This window comes from Cavia porcellus, unplaced genomic scaffold (assembly GCF_034190915.1).
Source record: "Cavia porcellus strain 051 isolate PalLab524CR breed Dunkin Hartley unplaced genomic scaffold, mCavPor4.1 scaffold_27, whole genome shotgun sequence".
In the NCBI taxonomy this organism is placed as follows: Eukaryota; Metazoa; Chordata; class Mammalia; order Rodentia; family Caviidae; genus Cavia; species Cavia porcellus.
This window is the reverse complement of record NW_026947510.1, coordinates 1,279,052-1,298,386: the sequence shown is the minus strand read 5'-3', so window position 1 is coordinate 1,298,386 and position 19,335 is coordinate 1,279,052. Positions and strand designations below refer to the sequence as shown.

The window sequence follows — 19,335 nt, the reverse complement described above, 5'->3', positions numbered from 1 at the left end:
TGGGGGACCTGGTATGCAGAGATGTAGCCTCAGTGGTACAACATATTCATAGCATGAACAAAGCTCTGGGCTGCATTCCCAGCACCAAAAAAGAAAAACACTGTCTATCGGGTGCTAGGCAATGAGAAAACAGGAAAACCACCAAAGAAGGGAAAGGCAGGGCCCCTGCTCTCCAGAAAGAACAGAGCCCATGTTCAATAAGACTACGTGCAACAAAGATGTAGGTGAGATGTTACAAATACTCCTGTCCCCTTACTCATACATGGTAACTGAAGAGTAGAGAACAGAATAGTGGTTATCAGAGCTCGTAGAGAGGATCAGCAGGGACCAAGGGGGAGGTGGAAGGAGGGATAAATTCTAACGTTCTAAAACATAACAGCATAACTATGGTGGACATCTGTTTCTGTAAGGGGTTTTTTGTGCTTTTTCATAGGGTCTTTCTGTATTTTTCAGGGTGGCCTCAAACTCACAGCAATCCACCTGCCTCTGCTTCCCTAGTGCTGGATTACAGGTACGAGCCACCACACCCAGCTAACTGAGTATTTCAGATAGCTAGAAGACACGTTTCTAAATATTCCAAACACAAAGAAATGATAAATGTCTGAGGTGATAAACGTACATTTCCCTCATCTGATCATTACACACTGTATACATACATTACAATGTTACACAGTTCTAATATGCACAACTAGTATGTGCTAATTAAAAATAAAATTATAGGGGCTGGGGACACAGCTTAGTGGTAGAGTGCTTACTTAGCACGTGCAAGGCCCCTGTGTTTTGGCTTTAAGAGAAAGAAATATTCCTGCCCATCAGAGACTGCCAATGAGCATGGCAAAGTCCTAGGCTGTAAAGTTGGCCCTGTTTGGCATTCTGCAGAGTGGGAAATGGGGATGGCTACAGGTCTCAGAAAAACGGGCCAGAAAACCAGCCCTTGTTGCTAGGTTCACAGTGTGGCAGAACCTCAGCTTTAGTGCCTCATGTGGATCAAGATCACATTAAAACCTTTGGTTTAAAACCACCAGCAGCCAAACACAGCACCACCTTGAGCTGTTCCTGTAAAGTGGCACCACTGCCCTGTGCAGGCCATGAACTTTTCCTGGTATAACTAGCAGCAGAGAAGGGAAAAAGGGTTCCTGGAGTCTTCACTCTGCTGGAATTCCGCAGAAGAAAAAGATTGGGACTACTCCTTTGGGCACAATTCTGGACAAGCAGAGAAAGAAGCTGGGAGTCTGGTTGCCTTAACCCCCTTTTAGACCTCACCCCTGAATGCCTTGCAGAGCTGTCACTGTCACTGTCACTCTAAGAGTCAGCGCCATTTTACTGTCCTCACAGAGACATTCAAATCTGTTAAACAACCACAAGGGACTTGGGTAAGCACTGGGCAATGTGAATTATAGAACAGGGTCCCATCAATTTTTAATGTCCAATTAGGTATGAAGCAGTGAGACTTCCTAGCTGGATCTAGGTAGGTGTCTGTTTTGGGTTCTACAAAACTCTAACTGTACCTGTAACAACCTTATCCTTGCCTACTTGGCTTACAATCTTTGGAGCTCATTCTTAAGTTACAGGAAGCTGTGGAGCTGGACCTGAGAAGTGGGGAGAGTAGGGCAGTGATTAAAAACCTAGATTAAGCAGAAAAATTGTCCATAGCCACACACAAGAAGGGCTGAGGACCTACCTAACTAACTCTGTGCTTGGCTGAAGCAGTCTTACTGTACACAGCACCTAGTTCACATCTTGAAGAATCAAAGTGTTCAATAATTACTTGCTGATTAATTGACAACTTGAAGTTTGATCTATTTTTTTTTTAAGGCAGACAATGAAACTTAAAAAGTTTGATCTATTCTTACAGCATGGAGAACAGCAACAATGGAGAGGCAGACACACAAGCAAAAATAAAAACAAAAGCAAAAAAATAACACAAGAATCAGAGAGGGCCTCATGGAGCATGGACTTATTATCTGCCACTAATAAGCACACTCTCCATCAGAGTGCACTGAAAAACGTCATCTAGGTTTTCCAACTGCTTGGTCAAAAGGAGATGCTGAGATTTCTGGTCTTACCTAGGATGCCAGATTGCTCAAAAGTTTGCAGAGTCAGCCCTGCATGTTTCCATTAGCACTCAGCAATGGTAACGACTAAGGCTGTAAATTGATCAGATATCACTAGCCCTGCAACAAGGGCACAGTGCTGGCAACCCTGAGCCACACAGACATAACAGGAATTCCCAGCTGCAGTGTCATGTGACACTCCGTCTGGTCCCTTGTTTTCACCAAGTCCCCTTGCTAAAGGCCCCCACAGCAGGACCAAGGAACAGGAAAGGGTGGGGGTGAGAAGACTGTGCCACAGGGTGTAGATTTTTCACAGTGAACCTTCCAGCCACAAAACATTTCTTTTCCAAAAGATGCTGCGCAGGAACAGGCAGAAAATAAACTAGCAAGAGTTTTCTAGCAAATGTCCATTCTGCCTTTGTCCTTATTTGATGAATGCACACACCATAGGTGGATGACAGGCAAGGCAGCACACTGCTGTGCTTGGAAACATCTCCCATTAAGCTAGCAGGTGCTCAGGGAGAGAAGAGTGTGATGACTGGCCAGAGGTGGGAGAACTCAAGGATCATTAATGCCCCACTGCTCACTCTCCCTCCACCTCCCAATCACTGGTGACATTTCAAGAGAAGGGAAGAGCCCCCGGCTGATGAAAGAACTGAAAAATAAACACCTTGGGGGAAGTCACAATGTTGAGTCCATTGCAAGTTGCTTCAGAAGGAAACATGAAATCTGAAAATCACACAGACCCAGGACCTCTCACTTCACACCTGAGTTTGAAGGAGCAAAGGAGGTGTGGTATCTGGTGGGCAAATGTAAGAAGGAAAATCCCAGCAGAGCCTGGACTTAGAGTGCCCACATGACTTTAAAAGTCTGACACTCTCTGACTCCTTTTTCAGAGATGCCATGAAAATCGGCAGAGACTATGGAGAAGCCAAGCTCTAGGCAGCTCTCAAGGGGCAGGAGATTTGACTCCCATAGCTCTAGAGCTAAGACCCTGGCTATTGCAAAGCCCAAATCTCTGCATCACTGGCCCCTCTCACAGCACACAACTCTCCCTAAAGCAGCACAACCCTAAAACCACAACCCAACATGAAAATCAGGTGTCCTGTCCTTGCTGGCATTCCTTGTTGACCTCTTTGGTGCACACAGTCGACTGAGGAGGGGCCAAAGATCTGCAGGGTCTTTCCTGTAGATTCTAGTCCTCCTTCTGGACACAAGAAAGGGGCTGTACATCCAAAGGCTGGGACTCTCCTTCCTGGAGCTCCAAAGGTCCTCTGACTTGTTTCACCAACAGCAATTGGATTCTAAGTTGTTTTGGGGTTTTTTGTTTTGTTTTTGCTTTTGCTTTTGAGGAGGGAAAGGGCTTAAGAGCTTCAGGGCCCAGACTTCAGGTCTTGCAAATTGTGTTTTCACCTGAAAGGTTAGTTTCCTTGACAATGAGAACCATGTCAAGGAAAAGATCTGGCACTAACCAACAGATGTATAAACCAGGTTCTTTTGGACTATCAGGCCCTGCAAAGCAACCAACTAGCTGTCCCTGTATTAATGACCAGCTTAGCCCAGCCTGAATGGCCAATCCAAAGAACAGTGAGCAAATGAAGCAGTGTTATATTAATCCTCTGAATTTTGGATGACCTCTTGCACTATACAGATCATTGACACAAAACCCATTCCACAAGTCTATGTGGCTACTGAAAAGCATGAAGTCACTAATAATGTGGAAAGATGGCTAAAAAAGTAGCCAGACAGTTAAGTTTAATACAATTCTGTCTGTGGACTCTGAGAAGATGAGTACGTGGTCAGCTGGATGCTAGTGTATCATAAAAATATCTAGAAAGACTATAAACCAAAGCAGTAGTGGTAATTATCTCTGAAAGTCAGATAATGGCAGGTTTTTCCCACAATTTATGTAATGTTTAAATATAATGACTTTTTAGTAACAGAAAAAGATGCTTTTAAAAGAATCCACCTAGATTTTTTCTATAAACCAGTGCATCTTAAAACATTCATTTTATCCTCATCCCGTGTTCCTAACCCTGAGCTGCTCTGAGTGGCCTCCCAGGTGCTCCAAAGTAAAAGATCCCTCTCAGCCAGCCATGCCCTTATCTTTTCACCCAGGTTGTGCCCACCAATGCTTTCCATCCCACCCTGCAACCACTGAGAACCTTCTGTTCCCTCCCCAAAACCTCGCTCTCCCCCCAGCCCTGCACATCTCCCAAAGTTCATCTACAGATGACCAGAGAGCAGTCCACTAAGCATGGACATTGTCTGCTCCTTCTAGATGCAGGCAGCAGGCCACCACCCTCCCTGTCCTTTTGTGTAACTGTGAAAGAAGCAGAACCTGAACAGGCAGTTCCCACCCACCTCCCTCTCTGTTTCACAAACCTGGATGGGAATGAGGCTCCCAACCACCTGGAGCTTCTTCTTTGCTTCCACCCATCCTCAGCAACAAGCCAGAGGGAGCCAGTGAAAACAGCTGCTATTTAGAGTGACTCATGCTGCATCGGTGCTGTAAGTACTCTGCCCCCACCCTCGGGATCCCATGCTACATCCATCCATCCATACATACATACATATATAATGGTCATACAGATCTACACTCTGGCTTCAAACCTAATTGCCTTCCTGGGGGACCCAACAACAGCTCTTCCTCACTCCAGCCCCTGTAATCTACACATTCAGTTTTTAAACAAAGCTGTACAGAATCTCCCAGGACTAAGACATGTGGAAAATTACAGGCCCAGACCTCTACCTCATTTTCTCCAAGACAAAACATGTCACTCTGCATGGTTACATACCCAGAAACACACATCCACTCCAAATCAGTCACCCTGCTCCTACAGCCCTCCTTTGAGGCTTGGGACACATGGGGCAGGGTTTGCTGAGGCAGGGTCTGCCCCTCTGCCTCTGGCACCTGCCCCATCACAGCTTTCTGAAGAGCTTTGGAGCTCCCAAGCTTCAGTCTCCACACTGTGGCAGGTGGCAGGAGAGGTTGCAGGAAAGGCTGCCAGGCACTGTGCCCACTCACAGCCATGCAATGTACTTACTGAGAAGGCAAAGGGGGCTTCTCAGCTGTGTCCCAGAACAATGCAAGGTAACTCCTGCACACGCCAATCCTGTCAAGGGCCCCCAGGCATGCACACATTAGGGCAAGCACATACCCACTCCTCTCCACACACATTCATGGCCAACCCCTGTTCTGAGCCTAATTCCCCTTCTGTCTGCTATTCTCACAGGCTGTCTCCCTGAAACACTTCCTGTTGTAGTCAAGGTTTACAAGGGAAAAAGATTTAATATAGGACACATAATTTATAGGATTATTTTATAATATTCCACCAAAGAGTCATATGCAAAAGAGTACAAGAGATCTGTCCACACACTAGAGACTTAAAGAATTCAGCTGAGGGCCCAGATCCCACCACAATGTCTTGCATGAGTCCAGTTGAAGACCTAGAACCCATGGCAATGTCCTCCAAAAGTCCAACTGGAAACCTAGAGCCCACAACAATGCCTTTTGCAAGACTGTAACAAGGATCTACTCTGGGAAAGCCCAAAGGTCAGTAGTGCAAGCTAGAATGTCTGCACCAGAAAGGTGAAAGATGAAAGTTCTGTGCCAGCAGGCTGAGTGATCTGCACTAGAGTCAGGAAGTGATGCTCAAGGTAAGGACCAGAGCTCCCTTGGAAGAGAACCACAGCCATCCTCAGCAATAGCAAGTACCCAAGCTCCTTTGATGATCAGAACAACTGAGTTCGTATCAGGAAAACCAATGTAACAAGCATCTCCAAGAGAATCAACAGCATACCATCTTCTATTCTCCTTTTTATGCTATTGGCAACAATCCTCAGGTGGGCTATCTACACTCAGTATTATGCTGATTCAGTTCAGCTGGGTGTTACAAATTGACCATTAGTTAATCCACCACACTTCCCTCATCAGGAGTGGAAGGAACACAGGAACACATGTTCTGTTAGCAACATACATACCCCCTGCCTGGGACCCCAAGTGTACAAAAACCAGGGCCACTGCCCAGCAAGGCCCTAGAAGGCCATCTCAAGGAAAGTTGAACATTGTTCCTGTTTACCTTTGCTTTAATTTATTTTTAACTGAGTAAAGGCCATCTTTCAAATCTGTAAAAGGTGCTATAAGCAACTAAAGCCAAGCCGAGGCCTCACCCAAATTCTGCCTCAGAGACCCTAGGGCCCTCCAATAGTCCTATAGTGACAACCAGGTTTCCACAACACTGGGAGACCCACTCAGCTTCCTGACCATTGGGATCTGTAGGGCTGTTTTCTACATATCCTTTCCTGTTCCCATCACAACACCAGATGTTTTAACAAATGTGAACCATGGAGAGTAGAGCTGGGCACAAACTCTCAGAAGTAGTGCGTATTCAAAGTATAATCCATTTCCAGCCTACCACCGCAGTGAGAAGAAAATGAGCAGGGGAAGGAGTACCGTAAGTTCAGAGCACAGACAATGCTGAATAAGTGACAGTCTACCTCTCCAGACGTACATTTGAGCCTAGGGCTTCAGTTCAGTGGCAGAGTACTTGCCTAGTGTGTGCAAGATCCTAGGTCCAATCACCAGTAGCACAGGAAAGACAATCCTGTACTTTTGGTCCTGGGGTGAACCCTTGGCCTTCTCAGGAGCCCCAGCCAGTTCCAGCCGAGAGTTCAGTTGTTAATGTGTTTGGAAGTAAGCTACACACAGGTATAGCAGGTATTCTCACCCCATTATGCTGTGGCCAAAACTAAAATTGGAGTTACTAACCTGTAGGACTGGAATTAAGCCAAGAAGCCTTCTAACAGCAAACGGTATCAGGCGGGGGCAGGAGGCAGAGAGTTCGAATGAAAGCAGAGCAGGGAGCATGAGATGCCACTCCCCAGGCAGAGGGCAGCTATAGAAGCAGCCTCTACCCATATTCCCTCATCAGAAACCAGGGCATCAGGTTTACTGGTTAACTTCTCTATCTTCCTCTATCCATTTCTAGACCAGAGGGAGAGAAGCCACTAGCAAGGAGGAGGATAATTAGAAAGCCAGGACTGCTGTACCAAATCCGCGACAGCAGAGCTAGAAGGAAACCTGGCCACCAGGCCTCCCATTTGCAGATAAGGAAAACAACTTGCCAAGGTCACTCACAGTAAGAGAAGGAGGAGACAGATGAGGGTCTCTCTCCCCAGGGCTGGTCATCCTTCCAAAGGACCACAAGCATAACAAGGAATGGCAAAACCCTCCAGGCCAGGACTCTCAGACAGGGTAAATGTACTGCTTGTTTCAAGTCTCCCTTACAAGGCAGACAGCTTTTACGGAGGGCTCTGCAAGGATTCCCACAGCTGATAAGAACAGCCTGAGGCAGAGCACGGGATAGAAGACCCTGAGTCTTAACAGCTGCTACTCTAAACTGCAGGGAAAAGACAGCTACCTTGAGGGACATAGTAAAAGTGTACAAATATGGCAGGACAGTAAGAGCTTCATGGCCACTCTTGGGTCACCAAACAATCCCTGCTAAAACTCACAAAGGGAAACTTTCAAGGACATAAGCCATGAGCCAGCACCACTCAGGCCCTTCTTCCTCCATCAACTATATTGCTAGGTGCAATGGAAAGAAACAGATTTACAAATAGGTCAGCAGGGAGAAGGCACAGTATAAAACACACATAAATTAAACATGAAAAGATCCCAGCCTGTGAGCAGCTTTCCCCAGGAGCCTGAATTAGCACCATCCACGTGGGCTGCCTAGCAGTTCAGAGGGGTCATCCAGGTCCAACTGCTGAAAACAATACAATACAGGGCATCAGCAGGAACCTGCAGCAGCAGCAGCTCTACAGAAGAATGAGACACATAGGGGTGGCCATGCTTCCCAGAGCCCAGCAGAAACCACCCCACCCCAGCTCCCCAGTCTGCTACTGGGAGGGGACAGGAAGCAGGAAGTTCCAGGTCTCTCTTGCTTCCTAAGCTGCCTCCACAGAAAGTGGGGGAAGGGGGAAATTCCCTCCTGGACTCCAAAGCCCAATTTAAAGACATTATAAATTCCAAGTCAAGAAGGAGGGCAGAGGGACATACAGCAAACGTCAGTTTTTGTTTTGTTTTGTTCTGAGACTGGGTCTCACTACCAGGCCTTCATCTCATCATGTAGCCCAGGTTGGCCCTTTAACACTCAACTCGCTCTGCCTCCGCCTCAAGTGCTATGCTTACAGGACTGTGCCAGCATGCCTACCTTGCAAACACTCTACTTCATCATTCCTAAAGAGGGCAACGAAAACTGATTCCAGATAGTTTATCACATGTAGGCTTTCAGAGACCCCACCACAGAATGGAGCCAGACTGCTACAGACTTGTGTTCTTTGTATTTCCTGCAAACACCTTGGCCCTAGGATATTCCTGAAGAAAAATAAAAAATTAAGTTATTGCTTTGCCATGAGGCCACTTTAGGGTGAATTCTGTCTAGCAGGGGTCACTCTTTGGGTCAGCAAACAAGAACCCTCTAGCTCAATGACTAGGTAAGACCAGAAATGGCACACCAGTTCCAGCTGTGGTGCCCACTTCCTTCAGCTGGTGGTGGGTGCCTAAAACACTGTGAATACAATCTGAGCCCTGGTTCAGCAGGAAAGACTGCTATCCTCCACTAGTGACATCTGCTGAGGGCAGTTACTGAAGTAACAGTATCCAAGCCTTGTAGACCTTTACCATCACTAACAGACCCTTGACATCCAAGATTTAACACTGATAATTCCAGCCACTCACAAATGAACCAAAGTCTTAAGACATGTGAAAGTGGGTAACTTCCCTGAGATTGATTCTCATATGCTTACAAGGGTGAAGGAAGGAACAGGCCACCATTGCTTTCATCTCTACCACACCAAAAATTACTCCTGTAGAACAAGTTCAGTCAGTGGTTAACAGCCATCAAGTGAGAGATAAAACCAGCTGAAGCTGGAAGGACAGTTAACGAAGGCATGAGGACACAGACAGGAAGTATTTGACTCTCCACGGTATTTGACTCTCCACGGAAACATGACTCCAGAGAAAGTCAGGTCTATCTATGGAAAAGTTTGCTATGGAGGCAAAATTGGATTCTAGGTGTAAGGCTCATTCGTTCAGGACATTAGCATCCATACAGTGCCTAGAATGCACCTCTCAGCAATGAGCACAATAGGAACATGAAGGATAGGCAGAATGCAAACCCTGAAATAAAAGAGCAAAAAGCATCACACTTCCACAAAAGCCAGATCAGAAATAGCTTCAATCTCCTGTCATGCCTCCTGTATGGTTCCATTCAACCGGTTCATAAATGGCTCAGTCTTATTTCTAAAATATCTGGGGGTCACTCTCTCCTCATTGTTCCTCATAGCTGCCCAGCCAGTCTCCCCACCATGATCGGCCTCTTCACAGACCAGTCTTGCTGTCCTTCTGTGACCCCCACTGAGAACTGTACAAGTCCCAGGGCCTCCCAAAGTGGCATTCATTTTCTTTTGATTTTTTTTTTTTTGTACCAGGAATCGAACTCACAACCATGTACTTGCAAGGCAGGCGCTTATGCTGCTGAGCTAAATCCTCGGCCCTCATTTTCTTTTGAAACAATGAATGCATGGATGTAATTCCTTGGCTGGACACTGGAAGGTATCCATGGTGTGGCCACTGTGTACCTGTCCAGTCCTTTCTCCATTGGCTTTCCTCCATCTATCAGCCCCACTGGGCTATTCACACACCCAAGTGACCTCTCAGTTTGTCTCCCCAGACTGAACTCTCCTCCCTTTGTATGACCACAAGCCCCCTCCAGGGTTGGTGTCTATCACCACCTGCCACCTGAGATCCTCTCCTCCATCAGAGCATTCCCTCTCCTTTGAACCAATACAACACTACTCTCAGAAGCCACTCACTTTCTACTTTTAACTCTCATTCTTTGAACCCCTTTTCTAGCCTCTTCCAGGACTCTAGATCCCTAAACATAAGACCTATTATCTGTTTTATTTTTGCAGAATCAGAACTCACTACAAACTCCTACATATAAAATATCCATTAAGCATTTGAGAAATTCAAATGGAATCACAGATGGCAGCATCTGAAAGCTAAGAGACAGATGAAGACAGACAATGCCATAAGAGTTCCAAGGAAAAAGAGGTCCATCAGAAATAAGTAGCTAGGGAGGGATCCTTGAACGGAGCGACACAGGAGCAGGCCCTAACGGTGGGAAAGGGAACAGGAAAAACATTTCAGAAAGGTGCAATAGTACAAACCAAGGAGCAAAAAAAGAAACAAGCAAGGCACATTTAGGAGATGCATCTAGCTAGACCTGAGAGTTCCCAGGAGGACGTAAGTGGGCGAGGTTACCCAGGCAGGCTGGGGCTGGACAGGAAGGAGGATAAGTACCAGCCTCGGGCAGCAGGACTGCATCCATTCTCTCAGTCAGCAAAGATACCGTTCACTGAAGGCCTGGGCTTTGCTGTAGAAGGAGTCTTGTCCTTTCTTGTTCCAAGCATTGCTATCTTGTCTCTCCAGTTCAGTTATAAACAAAGCCCCACTGACTGTACACCTGTATATGAGGCCCTGAGCTGCATGCTCCACATACATTATGTCATTGCTTCTTCCCACAGCTCTGAGAACTTAGTATTGCCATCCTTACTTTTAAAGCAGGAAGCTGAGGCCAAAGGAGGGTCATCCCCAACCAGTCATTTACTCATAGTACCACTGGCACTGAGGCTGAGTCTGGGATGAGGGAGGGTACTGCTGCCAGCCCAACAGGCCCAGAGTTTCCACCGAAAGGAGCTGCTCCCCCTCACTCTCCACATTAATCCTTCCAGCAACACACAGATCAAACATACAATAAGAAGTTAAGGATGCACACTACACAGAAGTAATTGCCATGGGTTAGGAAGAAGGAAAAACAGGGGATTGTTTAATAGATATGGTTTCAGTTTTACAAAATATAAAGGTCAGGAAATGTGTTGCACAGAAAGAATTAACGGATGGCTAAATAGTTAAGTTTCACAGTACACGATTTTTAACACAATTAAAAATCTAAAATACACACAGTAGCACACGCCTGTAGTTACAGCTACTCTTGAAGCGAGGCACAAAAATCACAAATTGGAACTAGTCTGAGCAACATACAGAGACCTCTCAAAATAAAAAGGGTCAGAGAGGGCCCAAGATATGGCTCAGCAACACAGCACCTGCTTGGTAGGGGTCAGGTTGATTCCCAGTTCAAAAAAAAAGTCAGGGAGGTAGCTCAGTGGTAGCCTGCTTGCCTAGCATGTGTTCAGGCAACTGAAAAGAACAAAAACTAAAATAAATAAAACACACTGTAACACTATTAATTATCTGATGCTGAGGGGACCCTAGAAACATTTTAATCTTCAACAGTTGGGAAGGAAGGTAACTGACCCAAGGCTGAACAAATAGGGGGCATTAGGGCTAAGACAAGGATTGATGTAGGAGGGAAGAGAGGCATAAGGAATGGAAGGTCAAAAGCCACAGGTTAAAGTTTTGCTTTTTGGTGGAGGGTGGGAGTACTGGGGATTGAACTTTGCACATCCCCACCTGCCCCCCTTTTTAATTTTTTTATTTTTTTATTTTTTTTGAGCCGAAGTCATGCTAAATTGCCAAGTTGCCCAGGCTGGGCTCAAAGTTGAGAAACTCCTATCTCAGCCTCCTAAAAATCTGGGATAACAGGTGTGTGCCACCACCCTCCGCTAGCATTGCTTCTTTCTTAATGAATTTTGTGAACTTAGAAGAGATATTTATTCTCTCTGAGCGTCATTTCCCTAATGTATAGGAAGGTAATTAAAACTAATATATATTTCCCAAGGATAGGGATGAGTTTAATAAGATATACCACTAAGTGCAGCAGACAGCCTTGGCCAACTGTAAACTGTTTTTTAAACATTAGTTATGTTTATTAATATTAAATGTCTGTAAATAGATTTAAAGAACCCTACCACAAGACCAAAGCCTAAGAGCAAAATAATAAAAAGTTTAAAAATCCACGTGGGGGGCTGGGGATTTAGCTCAGCGGCAAAAGAGCCTGCCTTGCAAGTGTGTGCTCGTGAGTTCGATCCCCAGTACCGATAAAAAAGAAAAAGACAAAATAAAATAAAAATCCACGTGATTCTGGCGCAGTGTCAGCTGCTCAGGGACTTGTGCACAGTGGGTCTTCAATTATTAGAGCAGAACCAAATTACACTTCACGTTCTACCCCACGGAGCCCTTCCCTCTGTTGCCTCCAGTTCACACCCCAGCTGATAAGCCGCGCCAAGCCCAGGCTGAGGTAGAAAGTGTGATCGTCTACCTCCCCGGCTGCATTCCTCAGCTAAATATAAAGGATTTGTCCAGGCTGTTGTTTGAAATTATCCATAATCCCTCTCCTCCCCTCCCTTCTTTAGGACAGCAAACTGACCGCTGGTCTCTACAGCACATCATACATACAAATCTTTCCTGTGGCTGTTTTTAGGAGAGAAGCGAGCAGGTACACAGGGTTCAGAGCATGCACCCCAGTTTTCTCCATTAGTCCAGGAAAGCTTCCTGGAGGAGGAAACGCCTGAGTCAAGCCGGAGAGAACAGCAGCCCATCACGGCGCTTCCCTCAGAGGTTCTACCCTGCACTAGAAGGGAAGCCGAGTCACCTTGTGCCCGTTTTGGGGGTGGGAGAGGTCAACAGAACCCGCATCGCCCCGTCCCCAGGCTGCCAACCTCCCGGGCACCGAGGCACTGGGCGCAGACGCAGGAGAGGAGAGCAAAGCTTTCTCGCGGACAGACGCGCTGCATCACTCCAGATCCAAGACTCACAACCACGAGCGCTGCTCCCAAGAGCCAAACGCTTGTTTGGGAATTTTTTTCCACAGAAAGTTTGTAAAGTCTCAGGCGTGAGAGCAGAGACGCGAGGCATCCCGGACGCAGGCGCGCCAGGCTCTAGCTGCAGGCCGACTTGGGGCCTTGCCCCGCCCTGGCCCCCCGGCCCGCTCCCGGCCTGGGCGCCCGTCCGCACCCTCCTCAGAGTCTCCTCACCGACCCGCGGCGCCACAGGCCTCTTCCTCCCCGGCCGCCCGCACTGCCGCCCGCACCGGCCCCCGGACTCCTCCTGCGTCTCAACCGGCCTCGCCCCGCCCGCCCGGCACTACTATGGACCCACAGCTGTGCGCGCCCCCAACGCCGCGCCGCCCCGCGCCGCTGCCGCCCCGTTGCACTCACCGCGTCCGCAGAGTACGAAGACCCGCGCTCCCGCCCGCACTGCCGCGACTAGCGGAAACGGGGGGCGTGGCCTGGTGGGCGTGGCCTGTCCGGCCGCAGGGCGGAACCTGAAGGGGCGGGGGCGGGGCTTTCGGAAATCGGGGGCGGGGCCTGTCCCTTATTGGGGGCAGGGCTGGGGGCGGGCCTGCCGGAGATCACAAGGCGGGATGGGCGTGGCCCGCCCAAGACCGGCTAGCTGCGAGCCCCTGTCCCAACCGCCCCCAGCCACCTGGGCGCGCCCAATGTTGAGCTGCAGGTCGACTGACCGACTTACTCGTTGGGCGCGTGCGCAACACCCTGGCCTGGAGCTGCGAGCCGTTCTCCTCAAGCGCCACCCTGCCCCGCCCCTTTGAAGGGGCCCGGCTGCTAACTGCTAAGTCTTGAGTTGGAAGGGGACGTGAGCCCACGCCTGTCCCGGGCCGCCTTGCTGGCTCGGCTGCCGCACGTGGAGTCCCACACTCTAGAGTCCTTCCCAGTGTCCCAGGCGCGTGCGGAGGTGCAGACACGCGTGCGTGCGGTGCGAACCCCGGGCGCGAGAGGCCTTCCGGGCTGGTCGAGGGTCCTGGCAGCCCAAACCCGGCCACCTCGGGTTCTGCCCCTCCTCTAAGTAGGGGTCCCCACGCTGGGATGATTGAAGCTGAAGCCTAAACTTTGTACAGAAGCAATCTCTGAACCCTTCATCTCCTCTCATTGTTATTGTCTTGGAAAGTGAATTCTGTGCTTCTCATGTACGCGGAGTGTGGCTGGAGACAAGTGTTAATCTCAGTTTTTAAAAAACATAGATTTTGCTCCATTGCATAGGATGTCTCTGAACTCCTATATCCAAATGATCTACCTGCCTTAGCCTTCCAAGTAGCTATAGGTACGGCAGGCTTAAGACAGACCTTTAAAACTTGACTATAACCTCCAGGGTGATCCCTTGCTTTCTCCTGATTATACTGGCAGCTTCTGCTGGTCTTCTGGGTTCCTCCTCTCAGTGTTTTTGACTTAACTCATCAGCCATCCCTTTCGTACTCTTTCCCAGCAAGGGAGATAACCCTTCTACCTTCCTTCAAAGCCTTCATCACCCATTCCCAGCATAGTCTCTCCAGTCTGGCAGCCCCTTAGAACATGCTCCAGTTCTGCTACCATCAGAAAGAGGAAATCAAGGCAAGAGAAGGAAGAGAGTGCCTCTGTTTCCCTACAAACACAGAAGGAGGTGACTGAAAGTGCTAGCACCCCTGGGGCAACAAAGCTAAACTGCTGTCTGAATCCTCACTCTGCATCCAGATTGTGCCCACTCTGGGGCTGAGTGTCCTCCCCTGGTCATAGTCAGACCCTCAAAGTTGGTGGATGGACCAAGATGACAAAGGTGAGAGCAAATTTGATGCCCCGTGTCTGCTCAACAAGTGCAACTTCTTTCTGCCCTTTAAAGAAAGATAAGTGACTCTGAATAGGTTACAGAGTCTCAGTGTTAAGAAAACCGTTAGACAGAGTCCCTCAGCAGTAATCCAGCAAGTGGTTCAGTATTCCCAAAGACTGGGCTGAGTGCCTGCAGGACTGCAAATACTTGTGGAGAAAGCCTTGGAGGACAAGGGATTAACACAAAGAGGCCAAGGTGACTTACAGCCTATGAGGCCAGCACACACTGATTTCATCCACCGAGGACAAACCCCAAATAAACCCAACACCAGGCAAGATGGTTTGGGAGAAAGAACTCTCAGAAACTCATAGTCATGCAATGGCAAGCAGAAACACAGAATCAACACCCAGGATTTTGAGGCAGATTTATTTACGTCAAAGGGCACTGATCAGGATCATTTCCAAAATATCAGACTCTGATCTCTGGTGGTCTAGGGCTTATATGGGATAAGCAAGCAGGAAGTACAGAGGCAGATGGCTTGTCAGTTGGGGATTGGTTTATACAATGTGCATCATAGTTACCAGCTATGCCTCATAGTGACCAGCTGTTTCTAAAAGACAGGAGCAACTGGATCTGGAACAGGAACTATTACCTGGGCAACTAACAAAATGAAATATACTGGTTAGGGGGGAGAAGGCCATTTTCTGTGACAGTCACAGTTGCAGGAATGTGGAGTTCCTGTCCTGCAGAACATGAGGAATGCAGAGGGAATAGAAAATGGCAGCTGAGTTGTGGAGTTTCCTGTCCAGTCACCTGCAGCAGTGGCTCTCAGCAGCACCAGTCCCATGTGGCACCATGACATGCTGGGTGCCCACAAAGCAAGAGGAGTAATACAGCATGGCATTTTATAACTATGATGCCAGGGGAGCAGATGAACTTTCTTTACATTAGGAGACACTGTGCACATCTTAGAAACTTATGAAGGGTGGTACAGAGGTTACACCTTAAGGAAAAAGTCTAACAAGGGTATATTTCTTGTTTTATATATTCATTTTAAAGAAGCAATAGTTGAAGAAAAAGGGCAACATGAAACTGATCTGAAGTGATCTGCTCATACAGGAAGTCACCACCACCCTCTGTGAGTGGTCCACCATTTGGAAGCAGCTCTATGTACAAGATAACAGGGAGATGTTTCCAAAGTATGAAGCTTATGATCTACAACCTTAGAGTGATGATCACAGATTCTTTCTGGAACTTTGCCCCAAGATGAGCTCAATGAACTGAAGAAGAAGGTCACAGCCAAAATCAATTATGGAACCAGAATTCTTGATTTCGGTTTGGTGGTTAGAGATGAAGATGGGAACATTTTGGATCCAGAACTAACTAGCACAATTAGTCTTTTCTGAACTCATGAAATAGCTTCCAAACAAGTGGAGAAAAGACTACAAAAAGAAAAATCTCAAAAGCAGAGCACAGATTAACAGATAAGCTAAGTTTGCTGCCTCTCCTTCTCTGGCCTTGTTTGTAAACTTCAAAAATGTGATTTGTAAAATAGGAGAAGATGCTGAAGTGTTCATGTCTCTTTATGATCCTGGGAGTCCAAATTCATCAGTGAAAACTACCTGGTATGCTGGTCAAGCTCAGGATTACCTAAAGAGATAGACAGATTACATAATTTGCGAGCTGTATTGCTGACCTTGGAAGCAAAGATTGAAAATGGGAGAAAATCAGTTGTGTGTGTTAGATTGCTAGAACAGGTCATATAGAGCTAAGAGACAGCAACACAAGAAAACTAACCTCCAGGTAGCAGCAACTTTTAAGTGTGACTGTGATGGATATAACAGATATAATAAATGAGAAAGTAGACAATGAAGATAAGTAAGGGAGAATGACCTTCTTCAGGCTGTTGTAAACAAAGTCATCACTGCCAAATAAGTCAACCACAAGAGGCAGAGTTTATGGGTAACACTGAAATTGCTTCCTGAAAATATCCATCAGGTTTGAAAAGAGTTTCCTCATATTTGGTGGACAGGACCACAGCTGTGGCTCACAAAACAGGGTTTCCAGAAACAATCATGCTGGGTAATGTTCAAAATGGTATCTATGTAACATTAGTTCAAGGAGATTTTGATAAAGGAAGTAAGACAACGGCAAAGAACACTGAGATGACAGTGTCTGTCTACAATGAAGGTGGGAAACAACTACAGCATGTGATTCTCCTGGTTACTGGTGATGAGGCGATTTCAGAATAACAAAGTCTCTGATTTACTACCAAGTTACAAGCACACAGCTGTGCTGGTTTGACAACGTGAAGGTGACCATCCCTATTGAGGACATTAACCACAGTCCCCTTCGATTCACCTTCTGCCATAGATTGTCCCAGGACTCTTAAGGATAAATCTGAAAAAATATTAGCACTCGCATTTGTGAAGCTAATGAGGTATGACTCTGAGGGATGGGGAACATGATCTGATCATCTACAAAGCTGAAGCCAAGAAGCTGGAAAGTGCAACCACATTATTGAGTCTGCCCTCTAAAAAAGCCACATTGGAAGAAAAGGCCACTCAGCCACAAGTAAGAGCGTGCATAGTCTTGGAAGCTGCGCCGTCAGCAAAGACTCCTTCCAGATCTCAGAGCTGGGGATTTGTGCTCCATCAAACTGACCCAAAATGTGGACCTGCTGAGGCTTCGGAAGTGGCGACCCGACAACAGCTGGCTGCAGTTGAACTTAAGGCAGCTGATGAAAGTTGATGGAGGAGAAGTGGTAAAGTTCCTGCAGGACACCTTGAATGCCCTCTTCAACACAATTCTGGAGAACTCAAAGAGTGAGACTTTTGATACACTGGTGTTTGATGCTCTAGTCTTTATCATTTCAGCATTTTAATCCTGTTTTGGAAACTTACATTAAGAAACACTTTAGCGCAACATTGGCCTACATGAAGCTGACAGAAGTATTAAGGAATTATGTGGATGATGTGGAGAAGCTGGGAATAAATGAGCATCTATATAAAGCGATGAAAGCTTTAGAATACATCTTGAAGTTCAATGTGTGCTCATGGATACTCTTCAGTCAACTATATGGAAACAAGGGGGAGGCTGACTTCATGCAGTCTTTGTTCCAGTCCATTAAGGACATGATGAGCAGCATGTCTGACCTGACAATTCGGGTGAGGAGCGTGGCATGGCATTGAAATACTTGCCAACTGTCGATCTCCGCTCCCGGCCGGCAGGAAGGACACACGACAAAGTCTGGCAGTGGACAACCTTTTCTTTTATTTTTCTTCTCCGTACAGCCTGCCCTGGGATCGCTCCCAGCCGCAGCCTCCTCTGGTCCACTCCCCGCGGCTCCTTCCGGGCTTCGCTCCGAAGCCTCTACCGGTCCGCTCTCCGCGGCTCCTTCTGGGCTTCTACTTCCGGGCTTCTCCCGGGCTTCTTCTTCCGCCCAGGGGTGGCACCGGTATATATACGGGTACAGTGTCCAATCATGTTAAAGTAAGCAAGGCAAGCTGATTGGCTAACATCATCAGTTGCCAGGCAGACTATATTGTTGAGCAGGTTGTTTACGCGGTAAGCAGGAAACTAACGTGCTCGATGGGAGGGGTAATCTACCTCAGGCTTTGCTCTTTACTACAGGCCTCACGTCCGCCAAGTGAGGCGACCGGGCTCGGGGCTGCGGCTCCCAACATCTCCCCCTTTTTTATTTTTTATGAATGTGCGCATCGTAGCCCTTTCTGGACTGGGTGCAGAGGCTTATGCCCTATGCGTAGGCCCACCGTAGGTCCTTGGCTTAGACCCTGGTCGGCCGTCCCATGGTCTGCCAAGGCCCTGAGGCCCTCGTCCTTTTTCTAGGGCCAGGCACAAACTGGACGGAACCTGGATGCACACAAGCTTGCACTCATTTCCTCTCCGTAAAGAAATCCCCTCGGAGAGAAATTTAGACCTGGGCAGCATCTAACAGTCCAGCGGCTTACGTGCAGGATGGGGTAGGGCCTGGCTTAGGTCGAGTCGTGCTGGGGAGGCACGCTCTTACCCGTCATTGACTCACCTACCCTGCTGTGTATTGTCACCTTATGGAGGAGAATGAGGGATGCCCGCCATATCTAGACTCGGTCGTGGGCCGATTGAGCAAGCCATGCATATGCCTGAGGATCTTCTTGTCCATTTCGGGCTGCCGCTATTTCTATTCATCTTGTTGGTTGGTCTGTGATGGATCTCCGGTAGGGCAGGTCTGATCTTCAGTCGAGGGCTTTGTCGCCCGTGTCAGTCTCTCCGGTATCCACAGTGGTTCTCGTCCCGATTCCTGCAGAAAAACACAAACCGCGCCTCGGTTCCAGCTGATTACCGGATCCGGGCCCATCCATTGTCATGCCATAGATAACCGCGCCTTTGGAGGCAGGCCTTGGCTTACTCCCCCTTTTTGTTTTTTATTTTTTATTTTTTATTTTTATCTTTTTTTTTTTTTTTTTTTTTTTTTTTTTTTATTGGTACCAGGGATCGAACTGGCGATTGCCTGCTTACAAGGCAGGCGCTTATGCCGCTAAGCTAAATCCCCAGCCCCCGTTTATGTCGCTGAGCTAAATCTCTAGCCCCCGTTTTTTCGACCGGCGTTTTTCTCAGCCTGCTCTGCAGAGAACTCTGCGTACCAGGCTCGCCAATCCAGGTAACTGCCCGAGGGCAGACACGTCTTTGCCAGCTGAATCCAGTCCGCGGGGG

At 47.6% G+C, this 19,335-nt stretch overlaps 1 protein-coding gene and 1 pseudogene across 1 annotated transcript in view; one reads left to right on the top strand and one right to left on the bottom strand.

The window, feature by feature from the left end:
- The window catches only part of Tspan9 (tetraspanin 9), a 186,870-nt gene extending 173,513 nt beyond the window's left edge, over window positions 1-13,357 (bottom strand). Inside the window, exon 1 of the mRNA XM_013145160.3 lies at window positions 13,242-13,357. The gene's annotated coding sequence lies outside the window, so the exon portion shown is untranslated. The remainder of the gene's footprint in view (window positions 1-13,241) is intronic.
- A 2,120-nt stretch (window positions 13,358-15,477) lies between these two features.
- LOC100715563 (dedicator of cytokinesis protein 1-like) lies at window positions 15,478-16,698 on the top strand (annotated as a pseudogene).
- The last annotated feature ends 2,637 nt before the right edge of the window (window positions 16,699-19,335 follow it).